Raw genomic sequence first — 11,648 nt, 5'->3', positions numbered from 1 at the left:
GTTATATCTTTTTAAAGCATCTGTACCTTTCCTCATAGTTAGTTTCTATATACTTTAATTACATGCTTGCAATGGAGGTAGTGTTTCATGATGCCTATTCTACCCAAGAGAGGTCCAGGAAATTTCTCTTTCACAATACCAATGTTCTTCTCTGGGTTTCCCTTCCTGTGCAATCCTCTGTCAAAGTTCGTCTCATTGAATTCACTTTGAGGCGTTCCAACTGTCTCCTGCCAGGATCATGACTGGCACACAACTCTTCTAGTTTTCCAGGGCAGTAAAGCCAGTGCTTTTTTGATATGGGCCCTAAGTCCTAGAGTATGACTCAAGGGAACAGAATAGAAAGTTTAGATCTATATATCCATGTGTATACAGTTAACTGATTTTTGACAAAAGTGCCTAAGCAATTCCGTGGGGGAAAGGATAGTCTTTTCCATAAAAGGTGCTGAAAAGTTAAACACCCATATGCAAAAAAAAAAAAAAAAATCAAATTACACCTTTGTCTCTTATCTCAGACTAAGCAAAAATTCACTTGAAATAGATTATACATGTAAATGTAAAAGCTAAAACTTTAAAACTTCTAGAGGAAAACAGGAAAAATCTTGGTCACCTTAAGTTGGACAAAGATTTCTGAAACATGATACAAAATATATAAATTATAAAAGGAAAGTTAACAAATTGGACTTTACCAAAATTAAAATCCGGGGCTTCCCTGGTGGCCCAGTGGTTAAGAATCCGCCTGCCAATGCAGGAGACACGGGTTCCAGCCCTGGTCCGGGAAGATCCCACATGCCATGGAGCAACTAAGCCTATGCACCACAACTACTGAGCCTGCGCTCTACAGCCCGCAAGCCACAACTCCTGAGCCCGTGTGCCACAACTACTGAGCCTGTGTGCCTAGAGCCCATGCTCCACAACAAGAGAAGCCACCGCAGTGTGAAGCCTGTGCACCACAACAAAGAGTAGCCCCTGCTCGCCGCAACTTGAGAAAGCCCACGCACAGCAACAAAGACCCAGTGCAGCCAAAAATAAATTAATAAAATAAATTTATAAAAAAAAAAATTAAAATCATTTGCTCTTCAAAATACACTCTCAAGAAAATGAAAATGCACACCATAAACTGAGAGAAAATATTTGCAAAACTAATATCTGAAAGCACTTATATCTGGAATATGTAACTTTAAACTCAATAATAAGTAGACATACAGCCCAACTGAAAAATGGGCTAAGGATTTGAATACACACTTCTCCTATATATATGGATATAGGATCTATCCTATGTAGGATATATGGATATAAATATATGAATAGCAAATAGTCACATAAAAATATATTCAACGTAATTAATCATTAGGGAAATACAAATTAATTCCATAATGAGAGTCTACCATACACACAATAAAATAGCTAAAATTTAAAAGATCGACAAATACTAAGTCTTGGAGAATATGTAGAGCAACTTAAACTCTCATATTCTGCTGGTGAGGATATAAAACGGTGCTACCACTTTAGAAATAGTTTCACAGTTTCATAAAATGTTAAATATACATTTTCCATACTACTCAAACACTGTTCTAGGTATCTACACAAGATAATTGAAAGCATATGTCCATAAAAGCCCTGCACTCAAATGCTCATGACAACTTTATTTTTAATACCTCAGATTTGGAAGTAATTTAAATGTCCATCAAAAGATAAATGACTTAAAAATTGTGGTTTATCATACAATAGAATACTATTCAGCAATAAAATAGAATCAACCATTGATACATGCAATGACATGCCTGAATCACAAAATAAATATACTGAAGGAAGTAAGACCAAAAAGACAAGACGGTATACTATATGATTTTATATATATATATATATATATATAAAATAATATATCAAATGGAAATCAATCAATAGTAGCAGAAAACAGATCAGTGACAACACTAAATGTGATTAGAGAAGTTTGTGAAGAGGGAGGAAGGGATTAAAAAGAACAAGGAAATTTTAGGAGGTGACAGATATATTCATTAACTTGATTGTGACAATGGTTTCATCTGTGTATCTATTTGCCCAAATCCATCAAATTTTACACTTGAAATATGTACAGTTTATCGTATGCCAATTAAATCTCAGTAAAGCTGTTAAATAAAGTATATTCTAATCCAGTGTTTCACTCTTAAAAATTAAAATAGTTTGAAGATCATTTTCTACCAATACATAGAAACATGCTTTTTTTCTTAAACCATTGCTTTATAATCCATTAGATGGATATATCATAATTCATATAATTTCCATTGATATACACTGGAATCTTTTCCAGTGTTTTGGTATGAATAACATTCTGGTAATGAACAAACTTGTATATAAATTATTTAACATGCATACAAGAATATCATAGGACAAACCCGCAGAAATGGGTTTATGACATCAAAAGATATATATATCTTCTTCTAATTGACCTCCATAAGATTTGGACCAATTTATTCTGCCATAGTTTTTTATTTTTCCAATAATCCCATTATACCTTAATTTCTCTTTTTCATACCTGAAGCCCTCCCCACACTTCTGAAAATATTTCCCTTTCATAAATTTGTCTTTCTAACTCTGTGAATAAACTATCTCACAAACTCCACTGGTCTTGCTTTAGTTAAGACTTCATTAAGACACTCTGACTCTTGTAATAGATTCTTAATTGGTCACTCTGGTACCTCTTTTTCCTGTTTTTCTGTCTTTCACACAGTCACCACCTGTCTCAAATCACAGAATAATCACATCAGTGCTCTGATGAATTCATGGACTAACCGCCCCCACTAACCACAGAACCCATCTATAAACATGTACAGCTTTATACAATCTAGAGTCAGCTAGCTTTTCACATTTCTTCCTCCAACAAGATTCCCACTACCCACACATTTTGCTCTTAACCTGCACTGAAATTGTTGTGTCTGCCAAACATATCACTATGTCACACAGTTCTATCTTTGAACATGTATTTCTCTCCATGAACATGTCTCCCCTTTCCTTTCTCTGACTAGGAAATTCCTACTCTTCCTTTAAGAGCCAATTAACTGTGGCTTAAGTGATATCCAACTAGTCTCCTTGTTGTTGCCCTTCACACTCTTCCTTTAAATAATCTCACACACACACACACACACACACACACACACACAAAAGAGTAATGCATCAACTCTGGAAAAGGAAGTCTTGGAGGCAATCCTCTTCTGAAAGATTCATAACACTAAACTGAGAAATAACAATTTTTGATCAATAAAACCTTTGTTCACTGCATTAGCAAAACCACCTCAACCTTCTAAAACAGAGCTGTCAGAAAACGAATGGAATAGTGAGAGAGGACAGACAGTGGCAACAGGAAGCTTCCTAGTTGACTTGCACACTGGGGGTTGTGGTTTTGCACTTACTAAGTTTTATTTAAAGTGTTGGGAAATGGAGAATTAAGAGATAAAATTAATGCCTGTTTACTGGCAATCTATGGATACTTATTAGACTCTGAAAATAGGGCCTTTTGTCCAACTACAATTCTGGGAAGTTGTTTTTATCACTATTTAAGAACTACTTTGGGCAAGTACTGGGCCTTGATATGTCTCTGTTCTTTGAGCAGTAAGAAGAAAAAAATTACCAATATTCTTATTAAGGGAAAAGAAACTATAGAGCAAAGTAAACAAAAATCATAATTGACATTCAGAAGTAAAAGGTGCCACTCAGACTTCTTATTTACTATGGGTATAAGAATACATTTCAGAAAGTTACTTTATATAGATTTATTAGGATGGAATAAGGTACACATATTTAGAAAAAAAAAGAACATCTCAACATAAAAAGAAAACAAACTGAATTCTTTCAAAAAAATTAAAACTTTATAGTGGAATTGAAACCTGTGTTGTCGGCAGTAAAGAGGAGAACTGACACAGAAAAATAACAAAAACATGAAAACCCATTACATGTTAAAAAAAAAAAAACACAAAACAACAATAACAAAAAGCCCCCAAAAAACCAACCTGAAGAAAAAAACAGAGATTAACAAAACAAAACAAAATATATTCAGAAGAAAATTTTCTGTAGATGAAAAATATTTGGCTTTCCAAATAAGGAGAATCTAAGTGCCAAAACTAATTAAGAAGATTATAGCTAGACAAATCCTAGCAAACATTCGGATGGCAAAGATACAAGGAAAAAATAATAGGACAAAGTTTTCAGAGAGAAGAACTGAGAACCCTCCCAATTTTATATCCAGTTACATGTTTGTTCATATGCAATAAAACTATTTTAATTATCAGGTAACCCATAACAAAAAAATAAATTAAAAATATGCATTCTAATTTCATTATCACTTACACTATTCTAAATATTTTGGCTGTCTCCATTTTTTAAAAAATGATTTTTACCCTAAAAAAGGAGTTATCATTACCAGAAAGAAATAAGAGAAGTATTATTTTTGAATACATTTTACCTTTAAACTAAATAGAATTAACAAGAATTCTTAGAATTAAAAAAATTCTGTGAAGTGAGCAACTCTAAAAAAATTAAAATTTTAGTTTCCTATATATCTTGTCTACTGAATTTATGCATCGAATTTTCTATACCACAACAAAAAACAAAAGCTAGGAATTATTCTATAAAAATGGACTCTAACTATATAAAATGAGAGAAAGAAGGAAGGAAGAGAAGGAGGGAGGGAGGGAGGGAGGAAGGAAGGAAGAGAGGGAGGGAGGGAGGCAGGGAGGAAGGAAGGAAGGAAGGAAGAGAGGGAGGGAGGGAGGAAGGAAGGAAGGAAGGAAGAGAGGGAGGGAGGGAGGCAGGGAGGAAGGAAGGAAGCAAGGAAGAGAGGGAGGGAGGGAGGAAGGAAGGAAGGAAGAGATGGAGGGAGGGAGGGAGGAAGGAAGGGAGGGAGGGAGGGAGGAAGGAAGGAAGAGAGGGAGGGAGGGAGGGAGGAAGGAAGGGAGGAAGAGAGAGAGGGAGGGGGGAAGGAAGGAAGGAAGGAAGAGAGGGAGGGAGGGAGGAAGGAAGGAAGGAAGGAAGAGAGGGAGGGAGGGAGGAAGGAAGGGAGGGAGGGAGGAAGGAAGGAAGAGAGGGAGGGAGGGAGGAAGGAAGGAAGGAAGGAAGAGAGGGAGGGAGGGAGGAAGGAAGGAAGGAAGAGAGGGAGGGAGGGAGGAAGGAAGGAAAGAACATCACCTTTTTGCTAGCAGATATAAGAAATGAATGGATAGACAAATTTTGTTTCTAAATGGTACAACTGTCATATAAATAGTTGACAGAGGTCAGAGTAAAGATGTAAAGAGTTTTGAGTAAAAAAACCCCAAACATAGTATAGTAAACCAGGAAATATGTAATTTAAACATGATTTCCGGAAGAGGAACAACTCCCCAAACACTAAAGCAATAGAAAAAAGTCTGAAGGAAAACACTGTCTGAGCAGCAGATTTGCCTAAAAATGAAATTTTATATGTATATAATATTATATATTCTTAATCGATCAAGAGCCCTAACAAATTAATAGGGGAAACATTAGCACTCTACCAATTAGAGAACACAGAGGAAATATTCACAGGAGAAAAATAAATGGCCAACTGAAGTATAAAAGAAAATGTTCTACCTGTCTAGCTGTTACCAATGTTACTCTCATAATATCCTCTTGTGTATATACACTAGTGTAACCATCCCTTAAGATTGTTTGACAACATATTAAGATCTTTGAAATTTCATACCCTGTGACCCATTAATGCTAGCTCTAAGAGAATTTCCTGTGGTAACAATTTAGAATTGACCAAAGCAAGTTGCCAGTGAGAGTCTCCAGCAGCTCAGAAGTCAGGAAGAGAATGAGATTAGAATGCTTACGTCCCCAATTCTCTCCTTGCCACAGTGCCACCAGTTAGCTGATTTCATCCACTTAACGACACAATCTTTATTGAGCTGACTTCTCCAGATTCAGGTAACACCACTATGCTTGCTGACTGCAGTCTTAAGGCTCCCTTAGTCCTAAGTCTACCTGCATTTGTTTGTTGGTTTCCCTTAACTCTGCTTCTACCTTTGTAAACATCTTCTTCATTAAGCTTTCCCCAACAATACTGCTTGGACATGCTGCTTCCTGCTGGTCTCTTGTCTGGTACACCCACAAAATCTCATATATTCCATATCATTTAAAAATCAGATCTCACAAGAAAGGATATTTCTTTTCACAGTATAGCCACTGGGTAGCTCCTAATTAGTGAAGCTCCTAATTCTCTCATAGTTGTACTACTCTTTTTGCTGTATCATTACTACCTAGCCCACTGTAGGCAAAACAGTGAGGCGGCTCTCATCCATTTTATCCAACCTTTATGCCAACCTGAGAAGACATACTCAATATGTTGTTTTTATATATTGTCTATAAATTAAAAGCAGGTGTGCAGTACTGAGGTGGAACTACAGGATGGAACTGTAGTTAAACTGATTCCCCAGTGTTTGTGTAGCTACACTGAAGAAGATAAATGAACTCATTGTGTTTTTCATTCATGTTTTAGGTGACATTTCCTCTGCTTCTATCAGCTTTGTTGAGTATTCATAGGTTTTATTCATAATTTTCATAATGTGTTATTTTCATTTTAAGTTAACTAGTAGTGATATCCAATTTTTATTCAATATAGTGAATTTATTTAAACCCTCAGGAAAAGAACTTTTTAGGTATTAGCTAATACTGGTCAGATTTTATCAAGATTCATTTGTCCAGTACACCTAACCTATAACTCCATAATTCTACTCCTCCATATCTACTTAAGATAAATGAGTATATATGTCCACTAAAAGGCATGTACAAAAATGTTCCTAGTGACTTTATTATAATAGGCAAACACTATAATCAACTTAAGTAATCATCAAGAGCAAAATAGGTAAGCAAATTGTAGTATAGTCTTACAGTACACAACTACACAGTGATTAGAAAAAGAACAAATTAGTGATTTCCACAATAGCATAGATGAACCAAATTATACTGAGTGGAGAAAACCAGACACAAAAAGTATGATTCCATTTATATGAGTCTGAGAACAGGAAAAACTAACATATGGTGATAAAAGTCAGAATACTTGTTGTCTCTAATGGCAGTATTGAAAAGGGAGGACATGGGTATGGAAAATGTTTTATAGCTTAATGTGGGTGGTAGTTACAGAAGTATGCTTATATATAAAAATTCATTGAGTTGTATACTTATGATTTTTGCATTTCATTCACCTTAGTGTATAATTTTTACCTTAAGTTGAAAAGTTTTTGTTTTTAAAGAGTTTTAGTTGCTCAGCATAGAAAATACCAGGTAAGTAACACCTTTATGAACTTTTTTTCTTAAATAAGGCTTATTTCTGAAGATACTGCTGTATATAATATTAGTTACACATTTATTTCCTCACTAAATCATCATAAAATCCATGTAAAGTCCAAAGAAGTTACATAAGTTGCCCAAAGAATTAAATAAGTAGCTTCAATACTAAATGGTAGGGTCAGGCTTCAAATCCCTTTTATTAATATCTTAGATTGAATTCCCTGGAAACAGACTCCAAGATAAAGATTAGGGAAGTACTCTTGGAAACAACATCCATAAGGGTGTGTGAGAAGCACGACTAGGGAGAGAGAGTTTGAATTGTGATTCCGTTGCAACAGAGGCCTCAGCCCACTCCATGGAGGAGCTCTGGAGGTGGATGGCCGTTTCCACTTGAAAAGGAGGGACTATGCATTGACAGGTCAATGGATGTGGATTGAAATAGGGAAGCAAATAATTTTGAGTAGGACAATTCTTTTTGGCTGAAGGCCATTTTGTGGGCCATCGGCAGCCAGCACTCTTGGTAGGTGGAAAAATAAATGCCTAGATCCTGAAAGGAGGATTGAGATGAAACATAGCCTATCCTGTACAAATATTGACAGACCTTTACCTCATTATTGAGTACATGAAACTCTAATTCAAAAAAGTTTTGTAACTTGACCAATAAAAGAGTGAACCCAAATTATAGATTTCCTGCCCAATGGATTTTTTTATATAATACTTCCAGGCCATCAATGACTTTTTTTCTTATTTCATAAATATTAAGTATTAAAGACAAGTATTATTAAAATGTATAAGGTCTCTTCTTGATTAAAGTTAAAATAATAATGGGAAAATTGTAAAGGTTGGTTAATGGCTTCACATTCTGTCTTCAAAAGTGATTATAGTTATTGATCTACTATAATTTTTATGTTAATTTGATTCCTGAAATAACTCTTGCGCTATTGTAAATCATAGCTTTATAACAAGAATTTCCAAATGTAATATTATTGATATAAAATAGATACATGTCATTTAGTAAATCACCAGGACTTAAAAGATACTCAAGTTTTATCTAATTTATGTTTAAAATGATTAGTTTCAATAAAACCCAAATACAAATGTATCTGTATGTAATGAAAATATAAAGTAATATATATGAAGATTTAATGAAGAACTTAAAATATTTTAGAGAAATTCAACAATCTGTAAAAAGATGATGGCAAACACATTTTTTTCATTAGCGAAAGTATGTCTCAGTTGTGGGAATTCTGATTTCCTTTTTGGTAATATTTTAGTATTTTCCAAAATAAGAGATGTTTCTTTGCAATCTAGCAATACTGTTTTGAAACAAAATTAAAAATTAAAGATAGGTAATGACGGTAGGAGTAAGGGGTCACATGAAACCTCCCAGAAATAACAATTACAAAAATTGAATAAAATATTATAAAACAAGCATTTAAAGCAACTTAAAAGAGTCCAAAAGCAAAAAGAGGACATATGAGAGCTCACACTTGGAAATCTGGAACTGGAAGGTGTGAGAATTATGAGAATGTAGGATTCTGGCCAGAGTGCACTCCCATCTCCATGGCTATAGCAGCAGAATAGGCAGTAAAAAACCTCATCCTTATCAGGTCAAGGTCCTGGAGACAAGAATTCAGGGCCAAAAAAGTGGCCATGAATTTAAAGGGATAATTTTGGCAGTAAGAGAACCGCAGAGGTAATGATATCAAAAATCTAAGTATCAACTCTGCCCAAAACACTAGCTGAAAATTCCATTTACAGGGAATACTCCAGAGTCCCTAATGAGAAAGGACAGAGGATATAACTACGTTGGGGCCAAATCTGTGACTCTGTACCCTTTTTTTTTTTTTTTAATAGATGAGTACATTCCCTAACAGTGCACAGATTGAGTGAGCTGAAGAAATCTATGCCTTTTAGGCTTGGACAGAGCAATATTAGTGGCTGCATGTGGTGAATTCACATTCATCACTTTACTCTCTGTGCCTTGCATTTGGTGGGTGCTTACTTAGTATCTGTTGAAAAGGTCATACAGTTATTGATTAGGTTCTCTTGTGTTATAAACTATTCACAAATTAAAAATTAAGTTACCACAATTTTTAAATTGATGTGGTTAGAAACTTTATTAAAAATTTAAAAAGAATTTTCCAGTTATCTCAAATCTTAGTTAAAACCCAGGGAAAATCAGGCCACATTTTATAGCATTATTTTACATAAAAGAACATTCAAAGATTCTCACATGAAAGTATAAACCTCTCACCTAGATCTTCCATTTGATAGGTCATAAAGCACAGAATAGAAGTACAGAATAGTAGAAGAATGATGTTTTAGAAATCAACAAATTTCATAATATTAATATAACAGCCTCAGCTGAATTCGTCTATTTAAGAATAGTGACTGGAAAACAGGACCTGAAGTATAATAGTGGGGGAATTGTGACTTGCTGAAAGACAATTAATTAATCAATAATATTCTTATTTCTTTTCAGTTTCTACATTCTAGAAAGTATGTTAAATAATCCTAGCATCACTGTGAGGTTATGGTTTATCTATCAGGCTTGTTCTCTCTCTTTTTAAATTATTAAAGTATAGATGATTTATAATATTGTGTTAGTTTCAGGTGTACAGCAAAGTAATTCAGCCATTTTTTTCCAGATCATATTCCATTATACGTTATTACGAGGTACTGAATATAATTCCGTGTGCCATACAGTAAATTCTTGTTGCTTATCTATTTCATATATAGTAGTTTTTATCTGTTAATCCCATACTCTTAATTTGTCCCTCCCTCTCCTCTTTGGTAACCATAAGTCTGTTTTCTATGTCTGTAAGTCTGTTTCTGTTTTGTATATAGATTCATTAGTATTATTTTTAGATTTCACATATAAGTGATATCATATAGCATATTTGTCTTTCACTAAGTACAGTATTCTCTAGGTCCATCCATGTTGCTGCAAATGGCAATATTTCACTCTTTTTTTATGGCTGAGTAATATCCCACTGTATATATGTACCACATCTTCTTTATCCATTCATCTGTCGATGGACACTTGGGTTGTTTCCATGTCTTGGCTATTGTAAATAGCGCCGCCATGAACATTGGGGTGCATGTATCTTTTCGAATTAGGATTTTCATTTTTTTCCAGATCTATACCCAGGAGTGGGGCTGCTGGATCATATGGTAGCTCTGTTTTTAGTTTTTGAAAGAACCTCTATACTGTTTTCCATAGTGGCTGCATCAATTTACATTCCCACCAACAATGTAGGAGGGTTCCCATTTTCCATACCCTCTTCAGCATTTATTATTTGTAAACATTTTGGTAATAGCCATTCTTACCAGTCTGAAGTGATACTTCATTATGGTTTTGATTTGCATATCTCTAATTAGTGATGTTGAGCATCTTTTCATGTGCCTGCTGGCCATCTGTATGTCTTCTTTGGAAAAATGTCTGTTTAGGTCTTTTGCACATTTTTTGATTGTGTTGTTTGCTTTTTCGATATGGAGTTGTGTGAGCTGTTTTTATATTTTGGATATTTATCAGACTTGGTCTTACAGCTGATATCAGTATTTCTCAACAGGGATGATTCCCCCTGACCCTTGCACCATGATTACCCTTGGCTTTATCTGGAGATATTTTTGTTTGTTACATTTGGGTGGGGGTAGGAGGGGGGCAGTGCTACCGGCATCTAGCGAGAGAGGCCAGGGATGCTGCTAAACATTCCACAATACTCAGGACAATGCTTCATCCTAAGAAAATATCCTACCCCAAATATAAATAGTGCTAATGTTGAGAAACCCTGTATATCAAAGCCTGCAGTTCCAGACACAGTCATACAACAGACTTAGGTCAAAACCTTGTTTACAAAGACACACTTTCTTGCCCAGCGCTGAGATGTTGAAGCCTCTTCAATAGAACTCTTTCTGCCTGCGTGGATTTACAATGCAGGCCACTTTCCTTAACATACACTGTACCCCTGAAAATGTGTATGAAGCTTCAACATGTTTTGTGTGTTTCCAAAAGCTGAAAAAAAAAGTTAAAAAAAAATCCCTCATCATATCTCCCTTGTTAGATGCTGCCATAGCATATTTGTGACATTTTATTCATGTTCTTTATTTTTCACTTTCTTCCACCAAGCTGTAGGTGGTCAAACAGTTTAAGAGCAGTGAGCATCCAATTCAGGCTAAAAATGTGTTACTATTATTGCGTAGTTTTGCATCAATTTTAAATGTATGATACTTGTGATTTTCATCATCAATATCAACACATATTTTGCCATGTTCATTCTTGTATAAAAAAGCAACAAATTTCAAACTCCTTTTACCAGCAAAGTCCTACTCTTTCTTACAAACAAAAT

This window comes from Balaenoptera acutorostrata, chromosome 4, assembly GCF_949987535.1.
Source record: "Balaenoptera acutorostrata chromosome 4, mBalAcu1.1, whole genome shotgun sequence".
Classification (NCBI taxonomy): Eukaryota; Metazoa; Chordata; class Mammalia; order Artiodactyla; family Balaenopteridae; genus Balaenoptera; species Balaenoptera acutorostrata.
Note: the sequence above shows the minus strand (reverse complement) of the source record.